General features: G+C 35.7%; 1 protein-coding gene across 1 annotated transcript in view; it reads right to left on the bottom strand.

Annotated features, from left to right (window-relative positions):
• Positions 1-16,200, bottom strand: part of csmd2 (CUB and Sushi multiple domains 2) — a 336,283-nt gene that overhangs the window by 268,078 nt on the left and 52,005 nt on the right. The window lies entirely within an intron of this gene.

Raw genomic sequence — 16,200 nt, 5'->3', positions numbered from 1 at the left:
AAACATATAAAACACATCACTACAATGGGTGAAAATAGCTCTGAAATAATAAACACCAGAAGCCACAGCAAGTTTTCTAGTACAGGATGACTGTTCCGACTGAATGATCACTTTTCCCTTTCAACTAGTGAGGAAAACCTGCTTGCTGTCTGGCCACTGTCAGTCCAAAATCCTTAAGAATATTAGCCAATCAGCATTGAGCAGCCAATTTCATGACTCACCCCTGCTCCTTAGATATTTTAATAGGTTTAGCCCCACTGGAAGTGAAGTATTTTGGCATGCCATCCAATCTGGGCTCTACTTTCTTGCTGCTTGCCTCAATAGACCAAGGCTCAAACCTCAACAGGGATTTCTCTTAGATGTCGGCAACATCCTGCTGTCCAGAGCAGCACAACATGAATTACTTTAAATTGTCACAAGTCCATTAAAATCAAGGGGGTAGGACTATGGCCTCAATTAGACATTGTGATTGTCTGCTTCTCGCTGAGTAATAACTTTCAATGTCTTGTTTTTTTTTCTTGTAGATTACTTTACAGTTGTATCACTAGTTAAGTTTGTTTTCCATGTGAATACCAAGGTATTTATAATCATCCACCTCCTCAACTTCTTCTCCCATTATGTTGGTCAAAGTATGGGATACACAGTGTAAATTCAAACAATACATCTAGTTCCTGAAATATTCCTTACTTTTGTTTTTGTTACATTCACAGTGGAGCATAAAATGTTAATCTACTTGTGCAGCAAAAATGTATCCATTTGCTTTGTTTCAAATCTGCTGTTTAACAACTTTATACTGTGGTAAAACCAAGCAGGTGGTTTAATTTACACATAGAGATGATATTAAGTGTTCCGAAAGATTTTGTAGTATACAGAATATGGGTTTTTTTTGCAACCAAAAAGATAGACTAAAAATGTCTAATAAATTAAGCAATACTTTTTAATCACAACAGATTGACTATTTCACACTTTAGAAAACAGAAGAGAACAATTATAGTTCTAATTGGCAACTAAAAACTGTGATTATCACACTTCTTCCAAAAACACATCAATGATCCAAAAAACACCTACAATCACCTACGGCTAAATTATGTTTTTTTTTTTTATGTGTGTGTGTTTATGTGTGTGGGGGGGTATGCTCTTGTTTTTAATATATTTTGGGGAACATTTGCAGGGAAAATGACACATTGTCAGGACCGAAAGCTCTTTAAGGGGCCCAATGCCTAGACGTGGGGCATTGCTGTTTTTGGGTCAGGAGTCCCCCTCAGGACTGGAATTTGGTGAATTTAGTTTAGGTTGGGGTTAGATAGGACCCAACAACGGTCAGGGTTAGGGTAAGGGTCACAGGCTGTAAAATTTAATGGAATAAACTGAAAGACACAACAAATAAAGTGAGACAAGTTTGCGTGTGTGCCTGTAATTGTAGTGTCTTAGATTTGCAAGTTTCAAATGTTTGAAGAAAAATATAATTATAATGCTGTTTTCAATGCAGACCAATATATGTATGCATAAAAACCATACCGCTTTGACAACAGAAAAGTGCCAGAAAAACAAATACAAGAATTTTGATATTATGCCTAATAACTAAGGTGTACAAGATGCAAAGAGTCCCCACAATGAGAACACCAGACCTCCTCATCGAATCTGAAATAGCAATAGTCTGAGGTGTGATTTTGGATACATCATTGCTCAAATTTTTAAAATAGGTCATGCTGGTCCTAAATGTTGTATTTTCATATTATTTGAAATGATCAAAATTCAATAAATTGTTTTAGTAAATATAGTAAGTACACATTTTTATGTGGATGATAGTTTTATTTATTTTTTTCAAAGGATTAAGAATTAAATAATAGTCTTGTTGAGGGCTAAATTTGGATCCCTAGAGGTGTTGTCACTGCAAATCAATCTTCACAAGTGCTGATATTCTGTTTGCCACTCTTTTCCTTCCAGACACCATCTATCATGGCCATCTATGTAGTTTCAAATATATCTGTGCAAAAGGTTTTCAGCATATATCAGACATGTTTTATATAACTGCTTTTTAAAAACGTCCTAGTTTTTTTTTTTTATATATTTTTTCCACCACAAGAACACAAGCTGTTACACCAGTCTTCTTTTATTAACATAAGAAAAAAAAAAAAAACTACTTTGGGCTGATTTTGGCAACTCTGTTAATAGGACTGTTAATGTGGCTGTCTCAGAGTATTCTCCCTCACAAACGTATTTCTTTCTCTCTTAATTTGACCAAATATATGATGTTCACTTTAAGGCCCTTGCATTTAATCCACAGCCAGTGAATCCGATAACTGGGGAACTGATTTGTAATTGTCAATTTATGTCGTCTCTGGATGGGATCCTGCAAAGTTTTCCTGGGTCTCCCTTTAAAATGTTTTCTACTCTGCTCACTTTTATTCCATAACTATCTGTACAAGTTCTCCTGTTAATGTTTTTGATAAAAAAAACATTTAATTGTGCCACCCTACAGTGCAAGATTTGAAAATTTCATGCCACAGACAATGGTTAATGGAATGAGCAAGATTCATGTTTGTAATACAATCTTGTAAATACGGTTTGCATTTTTATTCAGACTACTTGAGACAAAGATTTGTAGAATGACCTCTTCAAAGTGATATTTGATGGTAAGAATTTGAGCAACAACTGTAAGTCTTGTAACTGCCTAGTCTATACCGGAAGCACGATCTGTACCATCAGCTTATTTGCGCATGCGCTACCAGATATACATCTGGGTTTCCATAAATAATATAATTATGGCACTAAAATTACTTACTTATCTCCTTAACTCACTGGAGAACGGTAATGCATACACATCTTTAAAAAATGTTTTATGACTTTTCTGACAATATTCTGATGCTTTTTAATTTTTTTCAATTGAACTCCTTTTGTGAAGTTATCATCGGACATGCTCAGAGTAGTCCAGCAAAATATGATTAAACCATATTTATCTGCATTTTAGTTGTTTCTTTCCTAAGTTACACACTATATGCCATAATGTTAACGCAAAAGGAAAACATAGAACTCAAAAAGACTTTGAGTTTTGTTTAAATCCAAAGCCGAACGTTAGTTCCTGGAAGGAGCGTAGGATCTTATTTCTGGTGCAGATCGGGCACAGACGAATGATAAAACAGAAAGAATTTTAATGCATTTATTTTCTCAGAAAATACATTAACCTTTAACACATCATAGTTTAGTATGCTTACGTTTTTTTGGGAAGGGAAAAAAGTTATTTAGGTCTTTTTTACAAAATAAAATCGAGGGCGACCCAGATGTATATCTGGGTGCGCATTTGTAAATGAGCTGATGGTAAGGATAGGATAGCGACAAGTCTTTCCACGGATCACCAATTGCTACAACGCTTTGACTTGACTCTGCACAGCAACAGATATGTGTTGATCTAAACCGTTCTACCTTAAGTGGCAGTACGTATGGTGTTGTTCTTCTGAAAGGTGAACCTTAACCACAGTCTAAAGTCTTCTGCAACATCCAACTAGTTTTCTTCACAAATTTCCTTCTATTTACTTAGCTCCATTCTACCATCAACTCTAACCACTGTCACTGTTCATACTTAATTTTTTCCAGTTTTTCATAAAACAGTAGATTTACAGAATGCTCAACCAAAGTTGTGCTTTCAAGACATTCTAACACCTGAGCCATGGTTCTCTGCACGTCTTGCAGTTACTATGATATTTTTGGCTGCTTCTATGATTAGTGCTTCGCTTGATATGTCTGTCAATCAGGAGGATGGCCATATGTTGGTATGTTGCAGTTGCTCCAGTTTCTAATGATTGACGAGTGCTCAGTTAATTATTTAAGTATTCAAGACGAGGGATACTGTTAAATAATCAAATCCTGCTTTAAATAATCCAAAGCTGTTTCCTTTGGTCTTCAAGATGTTATTTTATCAATGGTTTCCAATACACATCTGATGTTTTTTTATAAGACGTCTATAATTATACTGAGGTTAAATTACACTAAAGTGATTTCTAATTAATGTGGTGATTAAGTATGTGGGTGTATTTAGATGAAAACCTTTTAGATTATTATCAGAGAAAATATATGAGACGATTAATCATTTTCTTTCCACTTTTTAAACTAAGTATATCTTACTTTATTTTCAAAATTTTGCATATGTCCATGCTGAATTTCGATTACAATTTATATAAAAACCATTTAAAAGAGGAAATTTTTATTTTGCATTTACATTTAATCTGAAATAAAGACATTTTACTTTTGTATGTCACTCTAACACTAATATAAGATCTGTTATCATTAATTTTAATCATGCTAATTAACAAAACACCACAATTAGAGTAGCCTGTTATTCAAAGTCTTATTTAATAACAATATCAGCCGTTTCATCTAAATCATAATCAGTTAAACATTATATCAAAAAGCTTTACTATTCTTGGAAAGAGGGCCACTAAAAAAAGAAAAGAAAAAAAAAGTAAGTTTATTTTAGCTTTATATGATTTCCAAAATCAAGACAAAAAAGAAACAGTACAATAGCTAATTTTAATAGATACCAATATTAAATTAGCGTGTCACATCATGTGGGAAACTAATCATATAATTTTTAGCAAAGAGCCTCTTTGTGTTTCGAACAGATTTCAACTGCAGCTTTGCCATTTTCAGCTATCAAATCAATTTACCACCCACATAGCTGCAGAGATCTGTTACAAGCACACACATACACAGGGAAATTGAAAGGCAGGTGTCCACCACTCATTTATTGCCCATTACCACAAACTGAGCTGTCTGTGTATGGGCATTGAAGACTCTAAATCCTTATGAACGTTTCCTAACCTAACAAAGGACTGTGTTGCTTTCCTAACTCTGCTTGTCCTTGATTTTATTTCCTCCTTAATGCCCCTTTCATTGTTATTTTCTTTTCACATCTCTCTTTTTCATTGCATTTTTTCTATGTGCTATATAATGCATAGCACTTTGATATCTTTAAATCTTAAAAAGCATCAGTACTTAAATGAGACAATTGAAGAAAGAAAAAAGAACCCCCAAAATATTAGCTTAGGGATGATAAATTAAACCATAAAAGGTGAAGAGACACAAATCCATGCCTGATTTCACTCCTCGATGAAGATTGTCACAGTAGGATATCAGCTAAACGATAGGACACATGTTCATGCAAATAGCTCCTTCATTTGACCACAAATTGAGTTGGAAGGCAGCCATCTTGTTTCAGGAGAAAAAGCGGTAGGGGAAAAGGGCGAATTGATAAAGGATGTAATGCACAGCCTAAGGAGAATGGGCGGTCAACAAACTAGGGGAGAAATCGTGATCATCTGGTTTGAGCCAGATAGGGCCCTGAATTACATACCAGGCACAGATAAAATTGGAGACACACAGACGCAGGTTTAATAAGTAAAGGTTGGAAAGATTACAATTTGCAATGCTAACAGGCTGCATCAATTTATGATATGCAGAAAAATATATTTAAATAAGAAAATGATCATATTGCAACAGCGTTTGGGTAACAATGAGGCTGTAGCACATGTGGAAAGGAAGCTGGAGATTGATGGAGGTGAAAAAAAGAGTCATATAGAGGTTTAAAAAAATGGTAAGATTGAGAAAAAAAAATCACTGGTTGTTTCAATTTCCGAGAGGTGAATAACGCAAAGTTGAAGTTCTTCAAAGAGAACAGCTCTATTTGTTCATGCCTTAGCCAGTCTTAGTATAAAGGCATTCATGGTGTATGAGGAGAGAGTAGAGGTCGATTAAGAAAAGTTTCCACCTGAACAGTCTCTACGTCTCAATGAAGCACCTCTGTTTCCAATCAACCCACCCTTATTCATGGGGATGGGAGGAGGGGATGAATGAACAGGGAAGATGGTACGAGGCGGTACATTTGCTGCCATAAGAGAAAAGAGGAGAGCGGAGATCGTGCTGCCAGCGTCATGTGAACACAGTCTAGATTTTAAATCTTTTTTTTTTTTGTCTTTTTAAGTGATTGATGCTTTCCTTACAAGGCTTATCTGTTCATTTTCAAAAATTTCTTGGACTTAGACTTGAGACTAAGACAACTTTTTTTTGTCATTTTGTATGCACGGGGTGTCTCCAAAACGAAATTTCATTATGTACAGCTGTCATGACACTTCCATTTCTTAAAGTGCAGCAGGGATCAAATGTAAACATTGGTATGATAATAAGGGTGCTATTCTCATTCCATTTTGGCATTGTTAATTAAACAGTCCGTTAATTAAACAGTCAGAGAGAGGCAAAGGACCACAGGTCGGATTCGAACCTATGTCGGCCATGTCGAGGACTAAGGCCTCTGTAAATGGGTTGTGCGCGCTAACTACTGTGCCACCTGCATGCCCCTCCATGATACCTTAAGTCCCAGATAGAATATATCTACTCACTGGTTGACTTTTTAATACATTTCCCTTATACTAAATTTATTTGGAGTCATTTGATAAAAAGAAGCTTCAACTGCTTGTTGATATAATTACACTGGGAAAAATCTAAATCTGGATAAGTCATTTTTTCTTAAAATAAGTGAATTTGTTCTTGGATTGAGGAGGTAAAAGAGACATTTTGCCACTGCAACAAGACAATTTACACTTAAAATAAGAAAACACAATTGCATTGTCTTATTTCAAGTGCATGTTATCTAATTATCTTGTTTTAAGAGTAAAAATACTCATTCCATTGGCAAACTGTCTCATTTACCTACTCAAATTAAGGGTAAATACACATAATTTAAGAAACTTTTACTTATTTCTAGGTCGTTTTTCCAGTGTACATAAAATCTACTGCATACACATTAAAACACATTGTTTTTACAATGTGACAAAATGCACTTCAGGGTGTACAGATACATTTGCAAAGCAATGTACATGTGGATATATAGAAACCTAACAAAAGAGCTTGACTGTGGTTTATTTACCATGGAAAACCTCATTTGTTGGCATCTATACTTGCATTTACGGATTCACTCTTCCATACAAATACAGTTTTACTCAGTCAAGCATTTGTGTATGTTTGTGTTTTCTCCATGAAACACACACATGCATTCAACTCCATGGACTAAATCAGGCCATTCATCCTTTAATCTTATTCACTCAGTCAATGTGTGGGTGTACAGTAGGAGTCTATGTGCTGTGTATTCCCTAGGTAGAAGGTAAGCACAGTGCTGATGCAGCTGATTTCCCCCTAGAAGGAGGGAAGAGGAAGGATTAAAAAAAAAAAAAAAAAACTAGATACAGCAGCAAGATTTTGATGGCTGAGTCGAGGAGAGACATTAGCCAATAAATGATGGGTGGTTAGAGAGAAGGGAGAGAAGTGCATGAAGAAGAACTATGGTATATATTTTGTGTGTATGTGTGTGAGAGAGAAAGAGAGAATATGTGTGGTGTATTCTTCCCATCTCAGACCCTGTGCACCTTGTCAGTGGTCAAGGCCAGAGGCTGATGTCCTGCTGCACTCTGGAGCTCTAACTCTCTACTGAATGCCTGTCACGCCAACAGCGATGCTGTGAACTAGCCTCATCCTGACTAGATGAAAAGCTCTGCAATACACACATGTACACGCACAAGTAAAGCAGATGATTTTTTTTAGACTCAGCTCCTTTTTGTATGTTTTAAAACCAACTTCTAGCTGTACCAAAATTTTAAAAACTGTTCCCGTCGAATGTATGGCTTTCAGTATGACTCATCACTATATCTAAGGGAGGAAAAAAAAAGTGTAGCCAAGAGGAGGTTAACATGGTGGAGAGTTTCATAGACAATTAGAGTGAATTTTTCTCAGCCCTTTCATCTTTTCCTCGTGGCCTAGGCATCATGTTCCACATCACTTTGCCCCGGGGCAGGATCTGGCCTTGATAGACATTGCCTTCAGCGTTTTCACTTTCAGTTTAAGCTCCCGGTGTGTGAAGTGCTAATTATGCTTCTTAATGGCAGACAAAGAGGCGATACTAAAATGTTAATGACTATGACAGTGGTCAGAGCAGCATTTAAAGTTTTTGTTTTTAACAGGTTTTGACACCTGTTAATTTTAAGCATTACATTTTTAATTAGCATAAGTTTAGAATAAATAAAAATATAACAGTCAAACCCAAACTACATCGCCACATTTAGACTGGATTTTAGACTGATTATCTTTTATGTTTTATTCAAAAACATTGCGTTTGCACTGTCTGGGAAATTTAAAACAAACACACAGCTAAACAACCGATTAAGCAATGGAAAAAACACCACATAGGAAAAAAAAGATCCAACAATAAACAAACAGACTAGTTTCAAAATTCATACCTGTAACATTTTCACTGAAAACTTGAATATATAACTGAACATACTGAATGTAAATTCTTCAGTGCTATCTGCTCTCTTCTTAAAAGGGTATACTCTCCCCAGTAAAGGTGAGACCAAAAAGAACAGCCACTGCAGTTTGTAATACCAAACAGCTTTCTACCACATCCATCAGCCCATCAATATTTAAAACACCACTTACATATATATATATATATATATATATATATATATATATATATATTTTTTTTTTTTAAGTCAGATAGCCTTTTTCCTTTGGTGTGTCTTGCTGAAAAGTCAAACCGTAACGTGTAAGGTTAGATTCCTTCATGACATCATAAGATATTAGCACCTCACGGACAAACTGTGAGGAGAAGAGAGACTCTCAGATCTCTCTGATGCTAAATACTGACTGTGAGTCAGTTCAAAATGAAAGTCAAACTGTAGCAAAGTCGTTAAGAAACCAGTATCTCTCTGGGAAAAGAGAAAAAAAAACTGTGCAGGGAGGATGTAGCCTGAAAGAAGAAAATGCTGGAGTGGAAAGCTGGTGCTCAAAGATATGAGTGGGAAAAGAAAATACATATTAGCAGAGACTGTATGAGATTTTAAACAGATGAGGCACTACAGACCAAATCGAAGCAACTAAATAACAGCGTGTTTGGAGGCTGAAAGTGAAAAACAAGCAATGTGAAAACAGAAAAATGATGGAATCTGAGCTGCAGAGCACAAAAACAAAACCAATGCACTGATGAAAACTGGAGAGCAATTTATTGTGACTAAACAATCTTTGAATGCCTTGGTTTTTCATCTTTTAAAAAGACAAGAGTAGCAGCTAAGGACCAATTAGTAGTTATTTTCTTTACAAAATGACAAAAGTAATCACCATCCACATTAAAAGATGAGTGGAAGGTTTTTGGGACATTCTACCAATACTTTACTGGAGATAGCCATGCCATCATCTTAAAGTAAATCTGTCTCTTAAATCTAATTCCACCCAGAATTTGCAGTAAGTGGAGCATAATAGCTTCCGCACAGGCATAAAGATGTGGTTCTTTAGCTGTGCAGACCAGTCAGCGAGTTAGTGGGACTGGTTTATCTGTGGGCAATCTAAAATCCATTAGCAGCATATTAGATTGTGCTGATGTTATCTGCATCTTCCCAGCACTATGGATACCTTTGGAAGAACTTAGTGCACTGCGCATATAGTATGTACACACCGTATATAGTGTAAGAGCCTACAGGCTTAGCTCAACCTTTACATTTTGACTTTGCTGTTCACAGTGGAGTATTAGGATGGGGTTTAAATGTTATTTAAACAGGAAATTAGTTGACAAAAAATTAACAATAAAATAAAATAAACATAAATAAAAATAAACATAAACAATGAAGCTAATACATATGTGAAATATTTGCAAAACTTTTTTACCACATCACCATTAGAGACTTTTTTTTTTTTAAACATTTGTTGCAGTACAGCAATCACAAACACTGGATAGTTCTAAAGTGAAAGGGAAATTACAGATTTTAATATTTCACAAACGTCAAGCCACAATTTTTCTTTTTGGTTCTTTTAATTTTATTAATTCTCCTGATATCAATGTTTTCTGGGGAAAAAAAACTTTGCTGCAATAAGGGTTGGGATATGTTCCCTATTCATCTTCTCAAATTGGCTCAAGAAAATTCAAAGTTAATACATAAAAATTCTAGCCAAAAATTCAAAGTGTTGCCTAGGGCTGCAACTAATGATTATTTTGCACATTGATTAATCTGTTGATAATATTTTCGATTAATCAATTAATAATCGGATCAAAGACTTTTTTACGGAATTAAAGTAGTCGAGGAGTTCTGGATAAATCATAATGACAGAATTTTTTACATTTTTTTTCAACCCTAAAAGCAAAGTGTTTATACATTTTTTTTTTTTTTTTTTTTTACAATTTTTGCGTAATTACTGCTGTTGTTCTGTCAGCTACAGCCATATTTTCGAGTCTCTATACTCCATTTAATGATTAATTGATTACTAAATTAATCAATCACGATTGTTCCGATTGATTGTTCCAGCCCTGGTCTTGTCACATATTTTCAACCAAATGTATTCTTTAATACGAGTATTATTCCTAATTGTAAACATTCTGTTGCAAGTCTGACACTAGTTTTAGTATTTAACATTTTGGAAGGTAATTTATCAAAGCTAAAAAATAATGCTGGCACGGCCATGCTTTTTTTCAAGAATGATGAGTTTAGGCGGTTTTGCAGAATCACTTTCCAACTGTCAATATATATCCCACCACCCATCACTTTCTGCAACTCATTCCGGCCGTTCTGTACTGGCAGACGGCTATGTTTTGTTAGGGTTTCAGCCGTAAAATTAGCTTTTAATTTTAAAATAAAGGTGGATAGAACTGCAATCTGTGAGGTGTTTAAAGATTTGAAGATTGTTTAATTTCTTAATGCCAATTTGAACTTCTTCACAATTTTATTCATAAGTTTTCTGATTAACTCCATGTTTTTTTTTTATGTTTCTGTTTGTTCACCAATAATCACTAAAAGTAAGATGTAAGAGCACAAAGTTCTTATCATTCATGGCTGTATTTATTTTTAGATATAAAAATGTGGAAATTATATACCCTTTTCGATTGGCTTAGCCAAATCCCATGAATGTATGAGCTACTATGACACTAGCTCACTCTGGTTGCATAGGAAGTTCTTGCAATTATTATAATGTACCTGGGTGGCTTATCATATTTTGTGTGTTTAAAACTTTTTTATTCTTTATCTGTTGGTATACATTGCGCTTATGTGCATTTTTGACAAGACCATATGACTAGAGGTATAATATTGCAAGATTGCACAAGGAGGAAACAATGACAGGAAGTGCAGCCAAGCGAATCAGCAAAACCGATGTGTGAAAGGAAAGTGGAAGAGTTGAAGATCAAGCGTGGGGAAAAAAATGAGGCCGAGAGAGATAAGACATGACTAAGTTGATGGATGCATGAGTACACAGCCTTAATAATAAAAGTAATAGTGGTAGCAACGCTTTTAATTATAGTGACAGAAAAAGGTTTTACAGTATGTAACACCTATGATTTCTACCAGTGTTTAAGTTTCCAGTCTGGTATACAGGCTAGAACTAATACCAACAGAGTATTTCCACCATACTAGCACTAAAACTACAAGTGACACACTTACTCCCTTGGCATGTTAATTCAGTATGACAGGGCAAGTTACCATGACTATTGGTCCATTAGTCATGTCATTCGACATCATATCATATATAATTTGAATATTTTAAATTCCATATTAGGGCGACAGTGGCGTTGAATGTAGTAGTTTGCCCTGAAATCGAAGGGTTGATGGTTCAAGCCCCGACTCCAACTTTCAGTGTCGTTGTGTCCTTGGGCAAGACACTTCACCTGCATTGTCTACTGATGGTGGTCAGAGGGCCCGGTGGCGCCAGTGTATGGCAGCCCTGCTTCTGTCAGTGAGCCCCAGGGCAGCAGTGGCTACAATGTAGCTTGCCACCATCAGTGTGTGAGTGTGAATGAATGTAGTGTAAAGCGCTTTGGTCAAGTCTCCTGTCTTGAATAAAGGCGCTATATAAGTACATGCCATTTACCATTAAATTACACTGAATAATGTTCATAAATTTACCTTATCTAAATTTCAGTTTTTGGTAAATTTTTTATTTTTTTTCCTGGATATAGATTACTTCTTGGTACTTGAGCTCAAAAACTGCACACTATATTTTACAAAACAGGCACCAGGGCTCTGAGGATGAGTGTTGACTACAGAACGTTGAATAAGAGAAATAATTTACAAAAACATGTTTTTAACCGTATTGTACGTAATATATTTAATGTATTTCCTCATCTCCCTTTTTTTATTTCTGTATCTTTTTATCTGCATCTCCCTTTGCATCCTTATCCTTATTCCTTTTGAGTATTGTGGCCATCTTTAGTTACATTTTACCCTTTATATGGCTTAAAACTCATCCTGGTGTAAAATTCTTCTCAGGCTCAAAAATGACTAAGTAAACAATAAGTGGAGATATTTTTGGTATTTAATATTTTGCTTTAATTTAATTTTTTTTTTTTTTGTGTTCTGTATTTAGTCAGTATGAGAGTAGACCCCTTTAAAGCATCCAGCTTTTACAGATTTTAAAGTGTGATATTAAAAAAATTTAAAAAAAAGTTCCTGAATACCTCCACTTGTAAACATAAATTATTTTAGGTTTCTCCATTTTATAAAAAACATATAAAATAGAATAAAGTTTTAGATTTTAATGTGTTGTAAAAAGAACTTGACATCAAAAGTGGTCTGAATGCAAGGCATAGTGTTTTATTGTTTGATAAAGATACCCTACCTCACTGGACTGCAGTGCTCCAACTAAAGAAAAGTTCAAAAACAAAACTAGAATTGAATTCTTTGTTCATTTGTCCCCACTCTCCATACAGACAGAAGTCAATTATGCCCACAGCAAACAAATCAAGGCTGACAAATAGAACAAGGTGACGTTCGTACTCCCCTCCTGTGTTTCTTCTGCTCCACACAAATCGCTTTGCAATAATCCTCAGGCAGAAAATAATTAGGGATGAAAAAAAAAAAAAGAATAATAATTCAATGCTGTGCCCCTCTTGTCCCCAGCAATGTGACAACTCTAAGCAGCAGCTATGAGATATGCTGTTGTTTACTTGCTTGTGAAAATAAATGCCTGCGTGTGTGTTTGTAAGTGAACAGAGCAATTATGACACAGAAGGCTGTGGAAAATGATCAAGGAGAGATTAAGGACAGGCGTAAGAGATCACACTGACAAACAGGAGGCAAGATTAAAGAAACACTTGAAGACTATAATCCTATTATTAAATTATTAGTTAATGCATTTTTTATGAGGCACATTCTGTATTTAGAAATATACCTTTATTTTTAAATCATTACAATGGAGCAGACAGTTTAAAGAGAGCAAAAATTGTTACACCAATACCCTTCTCTCATTAAATTTGTTTCAAGTATCTTATGCTGCCTTCATTTGGTTTGGTAATGCTGGTCCGTTTTACTTATAATGTGGAAATTACCAATGCATTTTGTTCAAGAAGGGGAGCATAGTCCATCAACAGTTTATTCTAGCCTGCTACTTGGGAAAGACAGTTATGGGGTCATATCCTGGTTCCAGTAAATCTTGCGATTACTTGAGTATAATAATTATCACAAATGTTTTTAAAAGACCTGCCCTCTTCATTTAAAAAGAATAAAAAGCACAACCCTGTACCTGCTCCCGAGAGGGAGCACCTATTAGATGCGTGCAAGAGCATGAAGGAGCCCATCTTTTCTCATGCACGTTCTGTTTAAAAGTTGCTGTTTGCATCGCTTATACAAGCGTAGTTTCCAAAAGAAGATTTGCAATTTTCCCACTTTGTCAGACTGACAATTGCTAAGTTAAAATGGGGACAGGCACGTAGGACGGCCTTACCTGAATATATCACCAGAATGATTGACAATTAGGAGGACTACTTATATTGATGATCCACCCGGAAAAAGAACATTCTCCACTTTAAAAATGCAGGACTCATCATACAGAATAGTTTCTCTGCTCTCAGCCATGTTGAAAGGTAAAAGTTAACCTCATCTCGGCATCACAAGTATCATGACATTTTTCTTGCTCTCCAGTAGAAAGCAATGTTGGGACTAACACGTTATTGAGCAACTATCTTAGTTTCTTTTTATGAGTAGCAACTAGTAACTATAATTATTTTCTTTTTAAAGTAACTTTCATGCTGTATACTCGTTCATGAGCAAGATTCATGTTGGTTTTTGGTGTTTATTATATTAATGATACCAAATGAAGGCAGCATTAATTTAAATTGCATACTTTGATCTGCATGCTTGCTTTCAATCGTTGTACTGAGCTACAGCTCAAACTGTACAACAAGTGCAGGGTTTAAAAGTTCACAGCTCCCGATACATATTCTTACACCGACACTCTGACGTGATCTAACTGCTAACACTGCATGTCCAAAAACCACATGTCGGACTCAGCACTAAGAGATGGCGTTGGTCGGACTCAGCACTAAGAGATGGCGTTGGTCGGACTCATCAATTTAGAAGAATAAGAGGAACTCCCATGTTTGCACATGCGCAGTGCTTGAGGTTCTGGTAAATCGGCTCTTATCTCTGCTTCAACAGCAGGATTTGCCCATGAACACCTTACCGACTGAATTTCAAACATTATTGATTTTCCCTCTACCTTACGATTCCTGTTCGGGAGGTGGTCATGAGAGACTAATAGCCCCTCGTTATCCCCTGTATACCAAACGACGCATGATGAGGCTGAAACTTGGCCTGATCCAAAAAAATCTCGCATGACTGGAGGATTGTCCGAAAAGGACAAAAAAAATCGTACAGTGTATGCCCGGCTTTATATAGAACAATCTGTTAATCATAATCTGTGGTAGGCAAATCATGGAGACAAAACATTTTTAAATGCATCTTTGAAATAAAGTCCTCTCACTGTGCTAAAGACAATTTTGCATTCTAATATTTTAAATACATAAAAAGCAGAGGTGGTTCAAATCCAAGTCTAAGCATTTTTAGCACTTATCACATAGGAAATAAGACAGAACAACATAAAGCATGATGCACATTCCTTACTGTTTTCTATATTTTAAGGTTTATACAGTTATTTGTATCCAATTATCAACATATCTGCAAAAACTTTTTATTCTTTTTTGCAGACGGCCTATTCTATTTTGTGGTATGTATATGCAGCAGAATTAATTTGTTCCTGACATGATTATGAGGTTGTAGCAGTACCAAAAAGCAGGCAGGTAGCGCCGTTTGTGAAATGGCTTTAAAAAGCAAACTTACTGTATAAGAGAAAATTAGGGGGATCAAGCCAAGTCAGGAACATGAAGCAGTAAAAGGGAAGGATTCAGTAGAGGGAGAGAGAGGTTCATTTTCTCTGGGAAGAGTTGAGGAGGGCAGGATGAGCAGGTAAGGGCAATCAGGTGAAAATAAGCAACAGCTGAGGATAATTAAGGCAGGGAGCTGGGGGAGAGAGAGGTAATATGGAGAATATGAGCAGGAAAAAACAAAGGAGGAGAGCCAACAGGACAATCTAAATGTAACCAATCTTAATGTTCAACTTTTAAATAACTAAGCAATAAATTAACCTACAAGGAGACATTTTAAGAATATAAACAGTTATGTACGAAACATTGATTTAACACAGTCTGCTTCAGTCCACTTTATAAAGCCTTGAACTCAACACTATTTCTGGTATTTTGAATTAAAAAAGCTTCCTGGATGGGAAGCGAAACATCTTCAAACTTGGAAACAAATTCCAGTGGATTGTTTTTTTTTTACTGTTTTGTAATAACTATGACCTGGATATCTGAGAATCTTCACCAGCGCAGTCACTCAGTCGTGCCAGAATTTTAAATTTTTTTTATTATCAGATCCTGCATTTGAATCAGAGCCACGATTTACCTGAACTTCGCACGCTGCACATGTGCAAACAATTCTTCTTCTTCTTTTTTCGATGTTCGGCTTTAGTGATGGTTAAAGGGGAATGCCATTTTTTTTACATTGGGCCCTTGATTTTACGTTATTACATCATGTTCTACTCACCCATATGAGTTTTGTGTCATTTGGAGCTGTTCTGAAGATATTCGGGTAGGTTGTATCCAAGTAACGTCTTCCTATGGGCAACGATTTGAAGGCACAAACTAAACTGTTCATAATTTATCATTTATGGTACGCCACCATTCAACCATGTAGGCGAATCACTGTCCCCCAGACATCTTCGGTTATATTTTTTTTATATCTATATCTTTTAAAAACAAAGCGGAGTGTGTATGATGCCATCCGCGTGCGCCAGCTACCGTTCATTTATCCTGTCCGCTGAACTGCTGCTAGTTTTACTCAC

This window comes from Cyprinodon variegatus, unplaced genomic scaffold (genome assembly GCF_000732505.1).
Source record: "Cyprinodon variegatus isolate N-32 unplaced genomic scaffold, C_variegatus-1.0 Scaffold60, whole genome shotgun sequence".
NCBI classification, from domain to species: domain Eukaryota; kingdom Metazoa; phylum Chordata; class Actinopteri; order Cyprinodontiformes; family Cyprinodontidae; genus Cyprinodon; species Cyprinodon variegatus.
Note: the sequence above shows the minus strand (reverse complement) of the source record. Positions and strands in the feature narration are given on the sequence as shown.